Source organism: Plecotus auritus (genome assembly GCF_963455305.1).
Source record: "Plecotus auritus genome assembly, chromosome: 1".
In the NCBI taxonomy this organism is placed as follows: domain Eukaryota; kingdom Metazoa; phylum Chordata; class Mammalia; order Chiroptera; family Vespertilionidae; genus Plecotus; species Plecotus auritus.
This window is the reverse complement of record NC_137770.1, coordinates 109586284-109605907: the sequence shown is the minus strand read 5'-3', so window position 1 is coordinate 109605907 and position 19624 is coordinate 109586284.

Below are 19624 nucleotides of genomic sequence, written 5' to 3'. Positions count from 1 at the left end.
TTTTCTTTTTTTTATTGTCTAAAGCAGGGGTCCTCAAACTACGGCCCGCGGGCCACATGCGGCCCACCAAGGACATTTATCCGGCCCGCCGGGTGCCGCTGCCTGTCCTGCTTAGCAGCCGACTCGTCCCAGGCCCGCAGTGTGCATAGGAATTTGTTCATAGGTTTTTTTTTAAAACTATAGTCGGGCCCTCCAATGGTCTGAGGGACAGTGAACTGGCCCCTGTTTAAAAAAGTTTGAGGACCCCTGGTCTAAAGTTTTACATAGTCTCCCTTTTCCCCAATTGACACCCTCCCCCTCCCAGCCATTCCCACCCCGGGCAAGCCCCCACCGCCCCAGTGTCTGTATCCATTGGTTATGCTAATATGAATGCATACAAGTCCTTTGGTTGCTGTCTAACCCCCTCTCCCCTACCATCTGTCTCTAGATCAACCTATTCTTGTTCATCAAATTATGTTGATTATTATACCCCACATATGAGTGAGATCATGTGATATTTATCTTTCTTAAGATATAGTCCTAGGAGTGGGATTACTGGGTCAAATGGCAGTTCCATTTTTAACTTTTTGAGAAAACTCCATACTGTCTTCCACAGTGGCTGCACCAGTCTGCATTCCCACCAGCAGTGCACGAGGGTTCCTTTTTCTCTACATCCTTGCCAGCACTTGTCCTTTGTTGATTTGTTAGTAATAGCCATTCTGACAGGTATAAGATGATATCTCATTGTTGTTTTGATTTGCATCTCTCCGATGATTAGTGACTTTGAGCATGTTTTCATATATCTCTTGGCCTTCTGTATGTCCTCTTTCAAAAAGTGTCTATTTACATCCTTTGACCATTTTTGATTGGATCGTTAATCTTCCTTTTGTTAAATTGTATGAGTTCTCTGTAAATTTTGGAGATTAAATCCTTATTGGAAATAATCATTGGCAAATATGTTCTCCCATGCAGTGGGCTTTCTTGTTGTTTTGTTGATGATTTCTTTTGCTGTGCAGAAGCTTTTTATTTTTATGTAGTCCCATTTGTTTATTTTCTCCTTAGTCTTCATTGCCCTATGAACTGTGTCTATAAAGATATTGCTGCAACATATGTCTGCAATTTTGCTGCCTATGGAGTGATATCCCATGTTACATTCAAGTCCTTAGCCATTTTGAGTTTGTTTTTGTGTATGGTGTAAGTTGTTGATCTAGTTTCATTTTTTGGCATGGATCTGTCCAAATTTCCCAGCACCATTTATTAAAGAGACTGTTTTGACTCCATTGTATGCTCTTGCCTTCTTTGTCAAATAATAATTGAGCATAATGGCTTGGGTCAATTTCTGGGTTCTCTGTTTTATTCCATTGCTCTATATGTCTGTGCTTGTGCCAGTACCATGCAGTTTTGAGAACCGTGACTTGGTAATATAGTTTGATATCTGGTATTGTGATCCCTCCAACTTTGTTCTTTTTTCTTAGTATTGTTGTGGCTATTTGGGGTCTTTTTTTTTGTTCCAGATGAATTTTTAGAGTTTGTTCTAGATCAGGGGTGGGCAAACTTTTTGACTCGAGGGCTACAATGGGTTCTTAAACTGGACTGGAGGGCCGGAACAAAAGCATGGATGGAGTGTTTGTGTGAACTAATATAAATTCAAAGTAAAGGAGCGGAGGGGAGAGCAAGAGAACCCTCCGCTCTTTTGGCTCCGCGGGCCGGATAGAACAGCCGAACGGGCCGGATCCGGCCTGCGGGCCGTAGTTTGCCCACGGCTAGATCTTTGAAATATGCCGTTGGTATTTTAATGGGGATTGCATTGAATCTGTAGATTGCTTTGGGTAGTATGGACATTTTAATGATGTAGATTCTACCAATCATGAACATGGTATGTTCTTCCATTTGTTTATGTCTTCCTCTATCTCGTTTTTCAATGTCCTGAAGTTTTCCAAGTATAGATCTTTTACGTGCTTAGTTAAGTTTATTCCTAGGTATCTTAATTTTTTTTTGGTGCAATGGAAAATGGGATTGTTTTTGTTGTTTCTTTTTCTGTGAGTTCATTATTGATGTATAAAAAGGCCATAGATTTCTGGGTGTTGATTTTGTATCTTTCTACATTGCCAAATTCATTTATTAGGTTTAGTAGTTGTTTTTTTTTTTATGGAGTCTTTGGGGTTTTCTATGTATAGTATCATGTCATCTGCGAACAAGGAGAGTTTTACTTCTTCTTTTCCAACTTGGATGCTTTTTATGTCTTCTTCTTGCCTGATCAATATGGCTAGCACTTCCAGTACTATATGGAGCAGGAGTGGGGATAGTGGGCATCCCTGTCTTGTTCCTGTAATTAGGGGAAATGAATTTAGTTTTTGCCCATTGAGTATGATGTTGGCTGTGGGTTTGTCATATAAGGCTTTTATTATGTTGAGGTATGATCCCTCTATTCCCACTTTGCTTAGAGTTTTTATCAAGAAAGGGTGTTGAATTTTGTCAAATGCTTTTTCTGCATCGATTGATATGATTATGTGATTTTTGTCTCTCAGTTTGTTTATGTGATGTATCACATTTATTGATTTGTGGATATTGTAACATCCTTGCATCCCCAGAATAAATCCCACTTGGTCATGGGGTATGATATTTTTAATGTATTGATGAATCCAATTTGCTAGAATTTTGTTGAGGATTTTAGCATCTATGTTCATCAAGGATATTGGCCTGTAGTTCTCTTTTTTTTGTGGTGTCTTTATCTGGTTTTGGGATTAGGGTGATGCTGGCTTCATAGCAAAAGCTTGGAAGTGTGCTTTCCCCTTGAATTTTTTGGAATAGTCTGAGGTGGATAGGTTTTAGTTTTTCTTTGAATGCTTGATAGAACTCCCCTGTAAAGCCATCCGGACCAGGGCTTTTGTTTGCTAGAAGATTTTTATCGCTGCTTCAATTGCTTCAGTGGTCATCCTATTCAGGTTTTTTTTTTCTTCTTGTTTGAGTTTTGGGAGCTTATATTTTTCTAAAAATATGTCCATTTCATCTAGGTTGTCTATTTTGTTGTAATAGAGTTGTTCATAATATTTTTCATAATCGTTTGTATTTCTGTGGGATCGGTTGTTACTTCACCTCTTTCATTTCTGATTTTATTTGTGTCCTCTCTCTTTGCTTCTTGGTAAGTCTGGCTAAAGGTTCATCAATATTGTTTATTCTTTCAAAGAACCAGCTCTTGGTTGTGTTGATCTTACGTATTGCTTTTTTGGTCTCTATGTCATTTATCTTTTCTCTGATCTTTATTATTTCCTTTCTTCTGCTTACACTGGGTTTTTCTTGTTGCTCTCTTTCTAACACTTTGAGTTGTAGGGTTAGATAATTTATTACCATTTTTTCTTGGTTTTTGAGGTAGGCCTGTAGAGCTATAAACTTCCCTCTCAAGACTGCTTTCACTGTGTCCTATAGATTTTGGATTGTGGTGTGTTCATTGTCTTTTGTTACCAAGATGCTTTTTATTTCTTTGATCTCTTTGGCAACCCAATCATTGTTTAATAGCATGCTATTTAGCCTCCAGGTTTTTTATTTTTAAATTGTTTTTTATTGTAGTTGATTTCTAGTTTTATGCCATTGTGATCTGAAAAGATGCTTGATATGATTTCTATCTTCTTGAATTTGAAGATACTTTGCCTGAGTCCCAATATGTGGTCTATCTTTGAAAATGACTCATGTGCACTTGAGAAGAATGTATATTCTGTGGCTTTGCGGTGAAATGTTCTGTAGATGGCAATTAATTCCATCTGATCTAGTGAGTCATTTAGGATTAATGTTTCTTTGCTGATTTTTTGTTTAGAGGATTTGTCCAGTGGTGTTAGTGGGGTATTATAGTCCCCTACTATGATTGTATTGCTGTCAGTCTCTTCCTTGATATCCTCCAGAAGCTGTTTTTTTTGTTTTTTGGTTTTTTTTTTAGTGTATTTGGGTGCTCCTGTATAGGGTGCATACATGTTTACCAGAGTTACATCTTTTTGTTGGATTGCTCCCTTTAGCATTATGAAGTGGCCTTCCTTATCTCTTGTTATGGCCTTCACTTTGAGGTCTTATTTGTATTGCTACCACAGCTTTTTTTTTCCATTTCTATTCACCTGAAAAACCTTTTTCCATCTCTTCACCATCAGTCTGTGTGAGTCCTTTGTTCTGAGGTGGGTTTCCTGTAGACAGCAGATATATGGGTCATGTTTTCTTATCCATTCAGCTACCCTATGTCTTTTGATTGGGGCATTTAATCCATTTACATTCAAACTTATTATTGATAGGTACTTGTTTGTTGCCATTTTTATTCTTTATGCCTGTGTTTCTTCTTCACTTCCTATTTCTTCTTTTTACAGCAGATCCTTTAGCTTTTCTTGCATTTCTGGTTTGGTGGTAATAAAGCCCCTTAGTCCTTTTTTGTCAGTAAAGCTTCTGATTTCACCCTCAAGTTCGATTGATGGCCTTGCTGGGTACAGTATTCTTGGACTCAGACCCATTCCTTTGCATGACTTTGTATATTTCATTCAATTCCCTTCTGGCCTGATGTGTTTCTGTTGAGAAATCTGTTGTTAGTCTGATGGGGGATCCTTTGGAGGTAACTTTCTGTTTCTCTCTGGCAGCCTTTAAGATTCTTAATTAGTCATTGGTGTTTGCCAATTTTATTAAAATGTGTCTAGGTGTTGGTCTTTTGGGATTCATCTTGTTTGGGACTCTGTGAGCTTCTTGGATTTGTGTGAGTTCTTTCTTCCTTATATCAGGGAAGTTTTCTGTCATTATTTCTTCAAACAGGTATTCCTGTCTCAGTTTCCTCTCCTTCTGGCACCCCTATATGCGGATGTTGTTTCATTTTGTGTTGTCTCAAAGTTCCCTTAGGCTCTCCTCCTGTTTTTTAAGTTTTTCTTCTAGATGCTGCTCTGCTTGGGTATTTTTTCCTACCTTGTCTTCTAGCTCACTGATGCAGTCCTCGGCTTCTTCTAGTCTACTGTCGATGCTTTCTATTGAGTTCTTTATTGCAGCGATGTAATTTTTCATTTCTTCTTGGTTCTTCTTCATTTCCCCTTGGTTCTTACACATGTTGTTGAATTTGTCTTCCATCCTTTTCAGCAACCTTATGACCATTGCTCTGAATTCTTTCTCTGATATATTACTTGCCTCCATTTCATTTACTTCCTTTTCTGGTGATTCCTCTTTTTCTTTTGTATGTGGGCTCTTTCTTTGTCTTCCCATAATCCTTCCTCTATGGATGTCTGGTTATGTAGCTCTCTCTCTCCTGCGTTGACTTAAAGGCACAAAATACAACACAACAAGACACAACGCACAGGGCACCAAACACAAATGCATTCACAATACTAATAACCCTAAATAAAGGTGCTCACTAGAGAAAAGAAAGTTAGGGCATAGCAAAGAGTGCAAAAATGATATTGAGAAAGAAAAAAGTGTAAGAGAGGAAAGAAAGAGAAGAAAAAAGAAGGGGGAAAATATACGTATATGGGGAGAAAACTCCAATAAAACTACAACTAATCCAAAAAAATGCAAACAACAAATACCTAGTGATTAATGCAAACTACAAACAACAGGTATTCCAAAATATGTAAATTATAAGCCCCCAAACAACAAACACCCAGATGAATTTGAGGAAACAGAGCTTATTTCCAGAAGGTAAGGTCAAGGAATTGAATGAATGGGGAAATAGCCACAATTTAGTATAGAGGAGGTGGGTAGACAATGAGTGTATAAGAAGCAAAGTAAAAAACTAAATACAAAAAAAAAGAAAATATATATATTTATTAAAGTATATATACAAAAGAAAAAAATATATGTATATATAAAACTTTTCCCCTTCTTTAATCTATCTATGTATTTGTTTACTATTGGAAAAGGAGAATAGAGAGTAGATAGGCCTGAGTTTGTGACTGGAATTAGTTAAGCTATTAGTAGGAGAAGAGCACAAGTGAGGAGAGGAAAAACAAGTAAAAAACAAAACAAAACAAAATAAAAAGAACAAAAACAAACTAGCAATAAAAACAAAACTAATCAACAATCAAACAAACAACAAGAAGACAGATAGAAAGAAAAAGGCAAAAAAAGGAAGAAAAAGAAAATTTGAATAGCGAAGAAAAAGAAGAGAGTAGTGTGTATGGACTTGGAGCAGGGGAGCAGAAATTAGATATATGAGTAAGATCAATTTTTAATAGGGAGTAAAGAGAACGGACAGAGAAAAACTAAAGCAGGAACAGGGTAAGAGAAATAGGACAAAAGGGGAAAGTGAGGAAAGAGTGTTTGCATAAAGGAAAAATTGGGATAGAGTAAAATAATGCTAAAGGAAAAATTAAAATAGAATGTAGAACACTAATCCCAAAATAAAATAAAATAAAGAAAAAATGAAACTTTAAAAAAGGTAAAATAATAGTAGTAATAATAATAATTAAAAATAAAAATATAACAATAAAGGTAAAATCAATTGAGAAAAAAATTTAGTTAAGTAAAAGATAAAAAATAAAAATGTGAAGCAGTGAAGGTCATTCACTTCCTTTACTGTTCTGCTTGGCAGTTCTGTTTCCTGTCAGGTAGACAACACAGTATTGAAGTTCCCTGTGCTCCATCACTCCTCTGTGTCATAAGCCACAATCCTGTTTTCAAGCAGTGGGGAACTCTTTGTTTCTCAGCCTGCCTTTAGTTGTATTTACACAAGAGTCAATTTCTGATACAACCCCTGGGTGGCAGTGTTTCTGTATTGATATCTGGTGCAAAAAGGTCCCTCCCCTACCCAGTGTTTAGATTGCTTTCTCTGCAGCACTCAATACTGGGTTGGGGGGATAGACTGCTCTAGAGCTGGTTTTCTGCTCGACTCTCCCCACTTTGAACCAAAACAGCTTTCCCCTGCAGTCTTGGTGAGTGTTTTTTAATTGGAAGATCCTATGTACTGGACTTAGCAATCAAAAGCAAGGATTTAAAAAGAAAAGGAAGAAAAAAAAAGCCATAGGATGCGCGCAGACTCGCATCTTTTTCCCCTGGCACTCCACAGTTGGTATACTGGTAGAACTTCAGGCTGCCTTTCTAAACCCAGCCCTGCTGTGGGTTAATTTCTATAGTCCCTTTCTGCCAGCATCCCTGTGGACCCCCTTCCAGATTCTAGGGCTACACTGACCCCAGCAGCTGCAGATTTTGTGGGGCAAAGTCTTCCTCTGATACTTTAGTTCCTGTTGCATGCGTTTTCCGCACGTTTTGCACATGTTTCTCCATCCAGCCTGGATCCCAGATCTCACCTTTCCCTAGGTGATATCTGACCTGTGTTTAATCTGCCAATTCCAGGTGGATATTAATCAACTCAGCTGTTCCTCCTCTCTGTTCTGTGAGAAGGCTCAGGGCTCATCCATGTATTCAAGCCGCTTTGTCTCCTTCTGGACAGAATTTCTAGGAGAGGCTGGAGTTTTGGTATTCCTGGGTTCACAGATGACGCAGCTTGTCCCTGGGGTTTGTGGTTGTAGAGTCTGGGAGGTATCCGAGGTCTCCCAGGTTGAAGTTAAGGCTGGGCTTCAGATCACTGCCACTCTCCCCTTCAAGATGGCGTGGTCTTCATGGCAGAGCCGGCCACTCCGAGAGAGATTTCAGCAGCAGTAGAGACTGCCCAGCCAGGGGAGCCTGGTCTGGCAGTCCCCAACAGTCCCTTGGAATATAGCTGCCCCTCACTCACAAATACAGATGCTCCCCACACATCCACGCACTTGCCTTTCGTTCTTTCACTCACACACTATCTTGCAGCTTGCTGTCCCATCAGCAGCCATCTTGGATCCTCTACATAAACTTCTTAACTCCTTAATGGATTTTCTGAATGTTTACTGTGTACTGTACTTTACTAGATGCTTCAATGAACTCTTAAAACACCTTATGACTTGAGGTTAAAAATAACTGAAGTTCAGAGAGGCTGAGAAATGAAACTAATATCACACAACAAGGCACTAACTGGCATTGCCAAGATTCAAACCCATATCTGTCTAACATATCCTAAATGCCACTCTGCACTGCCTCTTCAGTATGAAGGAAAGTCTCCTTGTTACCAAATGTCTACTGTTTTAAGAATGCTTTGAAATGTGTGGTACTATGAACTCTCTTTACACTTAGGCCAGATATTAGTCAGTGTAGGCTAGTCCATACTGTGGTAAGAAACAAACTCCCAACTATTAGTGGCTTAACACATATGTTCAATTTACCCAAGCTTGACTGGGCATTCAGTGGCTCCACAGGACAGCTCTATTCCAAGCAGTGAGTGAAGGATCAGGCTGTTTGCTTCTTGCTGCAATACCAACCAGAATGTTTGGCTTCTAGTCTCTGAGCAAAAGACTAGTCTCTTGTTGCTGCAGCCTAGTATTAACACATGGCCCTACCAAATTGTAAAGGCTCTGAGAAAAGTGGGGGAGCACATGCATATTCAATAAGCAGTGGGTATCTCTGCCACAACATGCAAGGGCGAAGACACACTCCTGCTGCTGAAGGTAAATGAGATTATTTACTGTGTCTGACACACAGGGATATGACATGTCTCTTAGATTGCAAATCAATCATAATTTAGGGAGAGAAATAACTTAGGGGGAGCAGTCAGTTGAATGAGATAAATGAGATGATATGGCTTCTGCCAAAAAAATGAGATTCTTGCATATTGGATTGCTAGGAGGCATCCCCTATGTACAGACAGGTCAGGAGAGAAGTGAGGAACCTGGGCTAAGCGGCTATGGAATTATATCAGCCCTTTGCGTCCAGAGAACAAAGATTTTAAGAGGCAGTATGTGAAAGGAAGCAGACTCTGTGAGTCCTGAGAGCAAACCTTTATATTTCTCATATGTTCTGTGTATTTCTATTTGAATTTCCCTTAATATTTAGTCATTTAGAATGCAGTCATTTTAGAACTGTTTAGTAATTTTTAAATTCCTCAAGCATCTCAGCTATCCAAATGGGAGACAGCAGAAGGGTCTGTGCTCATATGTGGCTAAAAGGAAAGAAGGCAAACATTACCCAGAGTCTTATCCATATCCACAGTTCCCATCTCCACTCCTTATTTTTTTTCATAGACTTTATCATCTTTTAGTATAGCATATATTTCACTTATTGATTTTATTATCCATCTACTCTAATAGAATGCAAATTTTATGAGGACAGTGATTTTTTTGTCTGTTTAGATTCACTGCAGTATCTGCAGCAGATAGGGTAGTTCCTGGCACATGGTAGGTACTAAATAAATATTTGTGGGTTAAAGAAGCCATGGTGAGCACCCAGATTAGGGGAACTTCAGTGGAAGTGGGAAATGAGGAGACAGAGTTAGGGGTGGGTTTAACCTATCAGGAGATTCTTCTTCTGGAGCAAGAATTTAGAGAGTTAGCATATCAGAATTTTTTCTGAAAATAAATTTCTTTCACATTCTTCTTGTTATGTAATTTCTCTTTTTCTTATCTTTACTCAATAGCAACATCCTCACCATATAGGATTAAGTGAGAATTCCTGACCATCTCACAGCAGCCCATATCCCAGCAACTGTGAGAAAATGAATTTTGTAGATACCTAGTTGAAAATGGCATATAAAGTTAGCTCTGTGGGATGCCAACCTTAGATATAAATTTGGGGAACATAAATGGACCACCCACAGAATCAGCTAGCAAAGCAGAATGTCATGGCTTGGGAATTACTCAAAGGTCTCCCAAAACCTATCATTGACCCTGCCCTTTATTTTTTAAAAAAGATTAATCATAAACCAATATTTTTCCTTCTCCTAATATTTTATTTTACATATAAAAATGATACTTTTAAATTATTTTGTACAGCTAGAAAAACAAATATTATGGCAGAATGGAAAAGTTGAGGAAATATAAGAAGATAAAAAATGAGTAAGATATCCTATGGGGTTTTGAATTAAAATAGTGAATAGTTTTAAATGCAATGTAGAAAATTAAACAAAGAGGAAGATAGAAAATGCTGGGCGGGGGGTTATAAATGATTTTTTAAATGGAGAAAAACAATAATAAAATAACTTTCCCTATCCTGATAACTATGAATATTCAAAATAGCAAAATTGTCACCAAAATCACCTTTAAAAAGTAATGACTACAACCTACTTCAATAAACTTTATGTGAATATTTCTCTCTTTTTCACATCCAGCGTGACTAGAGAGGATCTGGTTCCTGAGTAGGGGCGGCTGGGGATTGAGAAAATGAAAGAAACAGACACAGAGATGGAAGGAAAAAGCTGGGGCTGGGTAGGACCACTGTCCTCTGAAGGAGAGACAGGGACATGGACAGGGACCCAGAGCCAATACAGCGTGTTTATTTTATACAGCAAAAAAACAGGAACTTTTAATAAAAGTCAAGACAAAGGAGATTATGTGCATTCTTGGGTGGGCCCCAGTTGTATTCATTCCTGGTGCTTGGCTGGATTTAAATAACAAAACCCAGCCCCTGGCAACTGGGCTGAAGGTCAAACTGACAACACTCCTGCCTCTGGCAAAGCGTGTTTCCAGGACGTGGCTTTACAAACGCCACTGGATTCAGCTGACAATAATTAAAGAAATGTCCATGTGCCTCCCCAGTTGCTCTCTACAACTTTAAAACCGAAAACCCATGATTATAATAAAGAGAAAACTTTAGAGCAGCCAGGGGCAGCAAAGAGGTGCAACACAGCCTAGCTCGCTTCTCACTTGATTTGACTCCCAGAGTAGCACACACAAGCAGGTCAAAGGAATCCCAAGGATTTCACTAACCAAATATTGAGTTATTCAAACTGAAAGGATGTTCTCATCATTTTTTTCTTTTTTCAGTGAGAAGTGGAAGCTATTTTGGGAACTATTTTTATTTCCCCAAATAAAGGGAAAATTGGTGGGAAGAGGAAAGGCACGATGAAACTCTCTGACTTGGGAAAGCCATCTGAAATCCAAGGGTACTGGTACCCTGGGAGAGAACCACATCCCACCAAAAGGTGAGAGGAAATCCAGTGCAGCCAAGCCAACCAAGTTTCAATTTCTTCCCTCAGGAATAGAATTCCCAAATTTCATGTGCACACATGACTTCCCAGAATAAAAACTACATTTCCCAAGCCTCCTTGCTGCTAAGGGTGGCCATATGACTATGTTCTAGCCAATCATATGGGAGAAGTGATGCTTGCACCCTCAAGTTCTTTTTTTTTTCAAGGAATGATGTCCTTTTCTTCCTCTTTTTCCTTTACACTGACTGGATGTAGATATGCTGATAAGAGCTGAATGTCACTGTGATACATAGAGAAGGCTTGACAAACAACCAGACAGAAAGATTCAGAATCCCTGACATTACAGAGCTGATGCCATGTGCCACCAGCTCTAAGTGCTTACATTCAAATAGTTACATAAGAGAATATAAATGTCTATGTTATTTATATCACTGCTGCTTTGGCCTTAGTAGCTAAGCCACTATCATATCTAATACCAGATTAGCTTTCTGATATAGAATTTTAATAAAATCCTAAGAGAACTGACACCAGATATTCTAACAAAGACTGCACACCAACCAAGATGATTTTGCCTCCTTTCTTTCTCATTTCTCAGAATAAATCAGGTATAGTGAGAAGAGAATCAAACATTACTCACTCTGTATCAGAGCAAAGAGAAGATCCAGGCTGAGTGGTCCAAGTATAAGCCAGATAAAAAGAAGCACCTTGGCATTAGGCAAACAACAACAACAAAAAATATACAAAAACACCATGGAAAAAAACAAGTAACACAATCTGGAAGAAACAATAATTTAAGAAACAAAAGATATTTGCTCACAAATACTTGATGTTATATATAGAACATGATTATAATAAACAAAAGCTTATAATAAGAAACTAAATAACAGACTATGAAAGAAATAATATTTTGAGACTGAAGACAAATTGAAGAACAAAATAGCATATTACAGGTTTAGTAAATAACTTAAGAAAAAGAAAAATAGTTTTGAAAATAAAATTAGTGTCATAAAGGAAATATTTGAAATAATTATCATAACTGCAGATGAAAAAGGAAATCATAAAAGCAATATGATTAGCACTAATATAAATGAGAAGATAAAAGCTAATCCAACACAAAGATACTTTGTGTCCTTAAATTAGAGAACCCACCTAAAGAAAGAAAATGTGTTGAGAGATGTAACACAGGAAAATTTTCTTAAAATAAATAGGATACTGAATCTGCCAATTGAAAAGTACCCTGTGTGCCATTTTAGGAAAATGTGATACAGAATTTTTAACACTGAGATGTATCCTAGTTAAGCTGTTGAACTACAAGAACACTAATGAATATTTCAAGCATCCAAGTAGTAAAGGCAAATTACAAAAAAAGAAGAAAGAAAATCAGTCCGGCCTCTGACTTTCTCAGATTAACTTACAAGGCTTCATTCAAAACAATGGAGCAAAGTCTACAAAGTTCCAATGGAAAGAACATGTAACACTAAGAAAACTCTGCCAGAGAGACAAAATGGCTGCGGAATAGACAGACATGTCCCGAGCCTTGTCTCAGAGCAGATAGAAAGAACAGCTTAAATGAGTAACATCCAACCCGAATTGGTGAAGGAGACTCGGCAGCCCAGGGCACCACAACCATGCGAGCAGCAGACACATGAGCAGCCCGCTCCTGTCCAAGGAGCAGCAGCCCCATGAGCAGCCCACCCCGGGCCTAAGAGCAGCAGCCTCACGTGGCAGGCCCCTGTCCAAGGAGCAGCAGCTGTATAAGTGGCCCACTCCCCCGTCTGAGGAGCAACAAGGACGCAAGCAGCCCGCCCCATCTGAGGAGCAGCAGCCCCAAGAGCAGCCTGACCACGCTTGAGGAGTGGCAGACCCGTGCAGCCCACCCCCATCTGAGAAGCAGCAGCTGCGCACAACCTGCACCGTGCACCTGTCTGAGGAGCATCAGCTGCATGAGCAGCCTGCCCCCATCCGAGGAGCAGCAGTGCCGCAAGCAACCCGCCCCTGTATAAGGAACAGCAGTGCCTCAAGCAACCCACACCCATTTGAGGAGCAGCAGCCACCCAAGCAGCCTGCCCCGGATCGAGGAGCAGCAGCCACATGAGCAGACCGCCCACGTCCAAGGAGCAGCAGCCCAGCGCAGCATGCACTGGTCTGAGGAGCAGCAGCTGGGTGAGCAGCCTGCCCCCAGCCGAGGAGCAGCAGCCACATGTGCAGCTCACTCCCACCCAAGGAGCAGCAGCCACACAAGCAGTCCATCCCCTGTCCAAGGAGCAGCAGCTGTGTGAGCAGCCCGCCCCCGAACAAGGAACAGCAGTGCAGCGAGCAGCCCGCCCCCATTCCAGGAGCAGCAGCCACACGAGCAGGCTGCCCACATCCAAGGAGTGGCAGTCCTGTGCAGTTTATAGCTCTACAGGCATACCTCAAAAAAACAAGAAAAAATAGTAATAAATCATCTAACTCTACAACTCAAAGAATTAGAAACAGAGGAACAAGAAAAGCCCAGAGTGAGTAGAAGGAAGGAAGTAATAAAGATCAGAGCAGAAATAAATGACATAGAGACCAAAACAAACAAACAAACAAAAAGATCAATGAAACCAAGAGCTGGTTCTTTGAAAGGATAAACAAGATTGATGAAACTTCAGCCAGGCTCACCAAGAAGGAAAGAGAGAGGACCCAAATAAACAAAATCAGAAATGAAAGAGGAGAAATAACAAGACTCCACAGAAATACAAAAGATTGTTAAAAAACATTATGAAAAACTCTATTCTAACAAACTAGACAACCTGGAGGAAATAGACATATTCCTAGAAAAGTACAACCATCCAAAACTCAATCAGGAAGATTCTAAACATCTCAATAGGCCAATAACTATGGAAGAAATTGAAGCAGTTATCAAAAAGCTTCCAGCAAACAAAAGCCCAGGGCCAAATGGCCTCATAGGGGAGTTTTACCAAACATTCAAGGAAGAACTAAAAGCTATCCTCCTCAGACTGTTGCAAAAAATTCAAGAGGAAGGAACACTTCCAAGTTCCTTCTATGAAGCCAGCATCACCTTAATACCAAAACCAGATAAAAACAACACAATAAAAGAGAATTACAGGCCAATATCCCTCATGAACATACCCTGTTTTCCCAAAAATAAGACAGTGTCTTATATTAATTTTTGCCCCCAAAGACATGCTAGGTATTATTTTCAGGGGATGTCTTATTTTTCCATGAAGAAGAATACGGTATACATTTATTGTTAAATGAAAATAAAGGAAATTTATTACCTGTATACGGTACAGTAGTACGGTAGTTGTCAACACAAACCAGACAAACTGAATCCTACAGTATCAAGAATTTACTCATTTATTCAATGACAATCATGTCATCATCTTCTGGAACATCATCATAACAATCCAATTCCTGAATTTCCTGGTGAATTTCTTGTGACTCCATTTCTTTCAGAATCAGTGGACCAAATCTCTCATGTTTAGCAATAGCACTGTCTTTAAATGAGTACTTCTTGTCAAGGTAGCCTGCTCGCAGTGCATTTGCAATGCAACTGTCAGTGATTTTCTCCCATGAATTCTTCACCCAAGTCACAACTTCTTGCAGTTTAGGTTTCACAAAGTTTCCACGCTGATTTCTCTCCATTCTATTTTCAATGTAGTCATTAATTTCCATGCGCAAATTGTCTTTGAATGGCTTGTTTATTGCAATGTCAAGAGTCTGGAGATAGACCGTCATTCCTGCGGGAATCATTATCTGATCTATTTTTCTTTCGTGAAGAAGTGTCTTCATGTCTTTAGAGCGGTGAATGCTGGCTGCATCCCAGACTAGCAGACCTCTTTGGCTCCCTCGCATAACAAGCGGCAGCATTAAATCGACCCACTTCCTTATAACTGCTTGTGTGGCCCAGACTTTTTCAGTTTCAAGAATAAAAACGCCCAAAACACGTTCAATCTTTTCCTTATTGCCCTTAGAAATGATTAATTTTCATTCTGAGACAGAGCCTGGGGGCCTTATTTTCGGGGGGTGCCTTATATTTCACTCAGAAGGAAACCTGTAAGTAGGTCTTATTTTCGGAGGATGTTTTATTTTGGGGGAAACACGGTACCAATGGCATATTTTGCAGACCTAGAACAAACTTTCCAAAAATTCATCTGGAATAAAAAAAGACCCCGAATAGCTGCAAGAATCCTGAGAAAGAAGAACAAAGTAGGTGGGATCTCAATACCAGATATCAAGCTGTATTACAAAGCCACTATTCTCAAAACAGCCTGGTACTGGCACAAGAACAGACATATAGATCAATGGAATAGAATAGAATAGAGAACCCAGAAATGGACCCAAGCCACTATGCTCAATTAATATTTGACAGAGGCATGAACATACAATGGAGTCAAGACAGTCTCTTCAATAAATGGTGTTTGAAAAATTGGACAGATACATGCAAAAAAAATGAAACTAGACCACCAACTTACACCATACACAAAAATAAACTCAAAATGGATAAAGGACATAAACATAAGGTGGGAAACCATAAAAATACTAGAGGAATCCATAGGCAGCAAAATCTCAGACAAATGCCAAAGCAATTTCTTCACTGATACTGTACCTAGGGCAATGAAAAATAAAGAGAAAATAAACAAATGGGACTATATCAAAATAAAAAGCTTTTGCACAGCAAAAGAAACCACCAACAAAACAACAAGAAAGCCCACTGCATGGGAGAACATATTTGCCAATGTTATCACTGATAAGTGTTTAATCTCCAACAATTACAGGGAACTCATACAACTTAACAAAATGAAGATAAACAACTCAATCAGAAAATGGGCAATGGACCTAAATAGATACTTTTTGAAAGAAGACAGAAGGAAGGCCAAGAGGCATATGAAAACATGCTCAAAGTCACTAATCATCCGAGAAATGCAAATCAAAACGACAATGAGGTACCATCTCACACCTGTCAGAATGGCTATCATCAACAAATCAACAAACGACAAGTGCTGGAGAGGATGTGGACAAAAAGGAACCCTTGTGCACTGCTGGTGGGAATGCAGACTGGTGCAGCCATTGTGGAGAACAGTATGGAGTTTCCTCAAAAAACTAAAAATGGAACTCCCATTTGACCCATGATCCCACTTCTCGGAATATATCCCAAGAACCTAGAAACACCAATTAGAAAGGACATATGCACCCCTATGTTCATATCAGCACAATTTACCATAGCTAATATTTGGAAACAGCCTAAATACCCATCAGCAGATGAGTGGATTAAAAAACTGTGGTACATCTACACAATGGAATACTATGCTGCGGTAAAAAAGAAGGAGTTCTTACCATTTGCAACAGCATGGATGGGACTGGAGAGCATTATGCTAAGTGAAATAAGCCAGTCAGAGAAAAATAAATATCACATGATCTCATTCATTTGTGGAATATAATGAGCAACATAAACTGATGAACAAAAACAGATCCAGAGACAGAGAAGCATTGATCAGATGCTCAAACCTCAGAGGGAAGGTAGGGGAGGGTGGGGGTAAGGAGGAGAGATCAACCAAAGGACTTGTATAAACCTAACCAATGGACACAGACAACAGGGGGTGAGGGCATGAGTGAGGGGGGTGGGGGGACAATGGGGGGATAAGGACACATATGTAATACCTTAATCAATAAAGAAATTTAAAAAAAATAATAAAAATAAAAATAAATAAATAAATAAGAAAACTCTGCCAATCCAGAATGTTATTCAAAACTAAGGGAAAAAAACAAACATTATTTTTCTTTATTTTATTAAATTTATTGTGGTGACATTGGTTAATAAGATTATATTGGTTTCAAGTATACAATTTCTATGATACATCATCTATATATTGTATTGTATGCACCACCCAAAGTCTCATTCAGTCAGCATATATTTAACCCCCTTTAACTCTTCTACCTCTCCCACCACCTTCTCTCAATTTTGTCTGTCTTGTTTGTTCACTTATTGCTTTCAGTTTTATATCCTATACTAGAGGCCCAGTGAATGAAAATTCATGCACTGGAGTGGGGGTCCCTCAGCCCAACCTGCCCCCTCTCACAGTCTGGGACCCCTCAGGGGCGGGAGGCGACCCAGCAATCAGGGGAAGGCAACGCCCCCATCACACCTCTGCTGCTGCCACTGCCGCAGTGCAAGCCTCAGCCAGCCCTGGTTACCTGCGCCTCGGGTGGCCCTGGGCTGCTGGTCAGCCACCATCCGAGACTTGCCTGCACCTCGGGCTGGCCCTGGGCAGCTGGGAGGCTGAGGGGACTGGAGGACTCCGGAGTCAGGCACACAGAGCGGCCGGGCCCGCCTGCCCCCCAAGCGAGGCTGAGGGAACTGAGTGCCACCATCTTGTGGCTGTGAGCACTGCCATCTTTGAGGGTGGGGCAGTCAATTAATATATTCCCTCCTTATTGGCTGTGGCGCCGCCATCTTTGCGATGGCATGAGGGTCAATTAGCATATCCCATCTTTATTAGATAGGATATTAGTGAAATTAAATGGTTCTTAACTTTTTTCACCTAACTTATTTTAGTTAGCATGACATTCTCAAGATCCATCCATGTTGCCATAAATTGCAGTATTTCATCTTTTCTTCTGGCTGAGTAGTATTCCATTGTATATATGTACCACATCTTATTTATACAATCAACTATTGAAAGACACTTATGTTGTCTCCAGGTCTTGGATACCATAAATAATGCTGCAATAAATATAGGGGTACATATATCTGTACGATTAAATGTTTTCAAAATTTTCAAGTAGATACTCAGAAGAGGAATTTCTGAGTCATATGGTAACTCTATTCTTAATTTTTGGAGGAATCATCATGCTGTTTTCCATAGTGGCTGAACCAGTTTACATTTCCACCAACAGTGAATTAGGGTTCCTTTTTTTCCACAACCTCTCCAACACTTGCTTCTATTGTTGATAATAGATATTATAACAGATGTGAGGTGGTATCTCATTGTGGTTTTGATTTGCATTTGCCTAATAGCTGTAAAGTTGAGTATTTTTATATATCTGTTGGCCATTTGTAAAGGCAGGCATTCTTAAAAACAAGAAAACTCAAGGACTACATTACCCATGAGCTGCTGTTGAAAGAACTGCCAAACACTCAAATTCAGACAATTCAAAGATGAATTGAAAACAAGAAAGCCAAGAAGAAAGAGTTCAATAAAAAGGTAAATGCTCCATGGGAATTAAAGAATGTGAATGTTAAATATTTGAGTAATATAAAAGTAATAATACATATCAGGATGTAGGGGTAGGGAGGTGAGAGATTGCTGATGCCCTCTTCTTTCAGAGCTGGGATGCTATTTGTTTTATTTTAAATTAAAACACCTGTTTGTTTGTTTGTTTTTAACAACTCTTAACTCTTTAAATTTTTTCCAAAATTCCTTCATTGAATATAAAGTGATCTTTTAGTAACTAATATTGCCAATAGTGAAGAATTGTTTTTTGAAGTTCAACATTTTATTTAATTGTTTCCTGTTATATTTAATTAAAAATAAATTCAATTATTTTATTACCATTGCATCTGTAATATAATCCTATTTACTTAAAAATGTGTCTACTTATACATCCATTTATTAATCTATATTATACCTTTACTGCTATAATATTATAAATATTGTGTTATTTTTGTAACCTGTCTTTCTGTGCTTTTAAAAAATGTACAATAATGAAAGAAAAAAATTGGTATCTGATGGATAAAAAAAACTGATGCACCCAGGCAATTTATTGAATAGTAACATGTGATTGTTTTACTATTTTTCCTTTATCCCTTATTTCAAGCAGGCAATAAACTTTGTCATTTTTTGCCTCCAGCATTTTTTTAAAGCCAACTTTGTAAAAACATTAACCCACTGAAAGATTAGCATTAAGTATTTTATGTGAATGAAGAGAAGTAAAAGATTTTGGGGGCAAGGAACAATGGAATTGAAATTCGCTCAGATTGGGAACAGAAGAAAAGTGTCTGGGTTCTGTACTCCCTATGCAGTACCTAACAAGGGAAGTAAGATCCTACTGGCATAGGTCATACAGGCTACCTAAAATTTCTCACACCCTGAGGCTGGGAACATGAGAATTTTAAAACAAAATTCAAATGAAAGTTTATTACTTTCTAAATAAAAAATAAATTATATTTTAAAAATAACTGAAAACATTATTATAAGTTTAAATTCCACATGTCAGTTCTCCAAAGTCCTTAGTATTACCAAGAAAGTAATGTATTAGCTAGTGAAAACATTGGTAGGAATTGGTTTATCTTATGACCCTACCTCTACCCACCAACACTAGAAGAAAGTGTGGCTCTTAGAAAGTGGAATATCAGGACAAGAATACATTCTGGAAGAGAAGGGGACCAGGAGCATGAATCATTTTCCAAGCCAAGAGAAGGAAACAGCTCTGGAATATGGCAACCTGGATTACTAAAGAAAGTATCAAAAAGGGAAGGAAGAGAAGATCCAAAATGGCAGCGGTGGAGTAGGTGGAAGTTACACTCACTTCCTTCTAGGACCAAACTGAAATTACAACTAAAATATAGAACAATCAACCTGACAGATATCTTATAACCAAGAATTTATAGAAGAAGCCATATTAAGACTGGTTGGAAGGGCATAGACATGAAAAGGGCTGGCTCCACACCCACGTGTGGTGTTTGAAAATCCAGAGGGA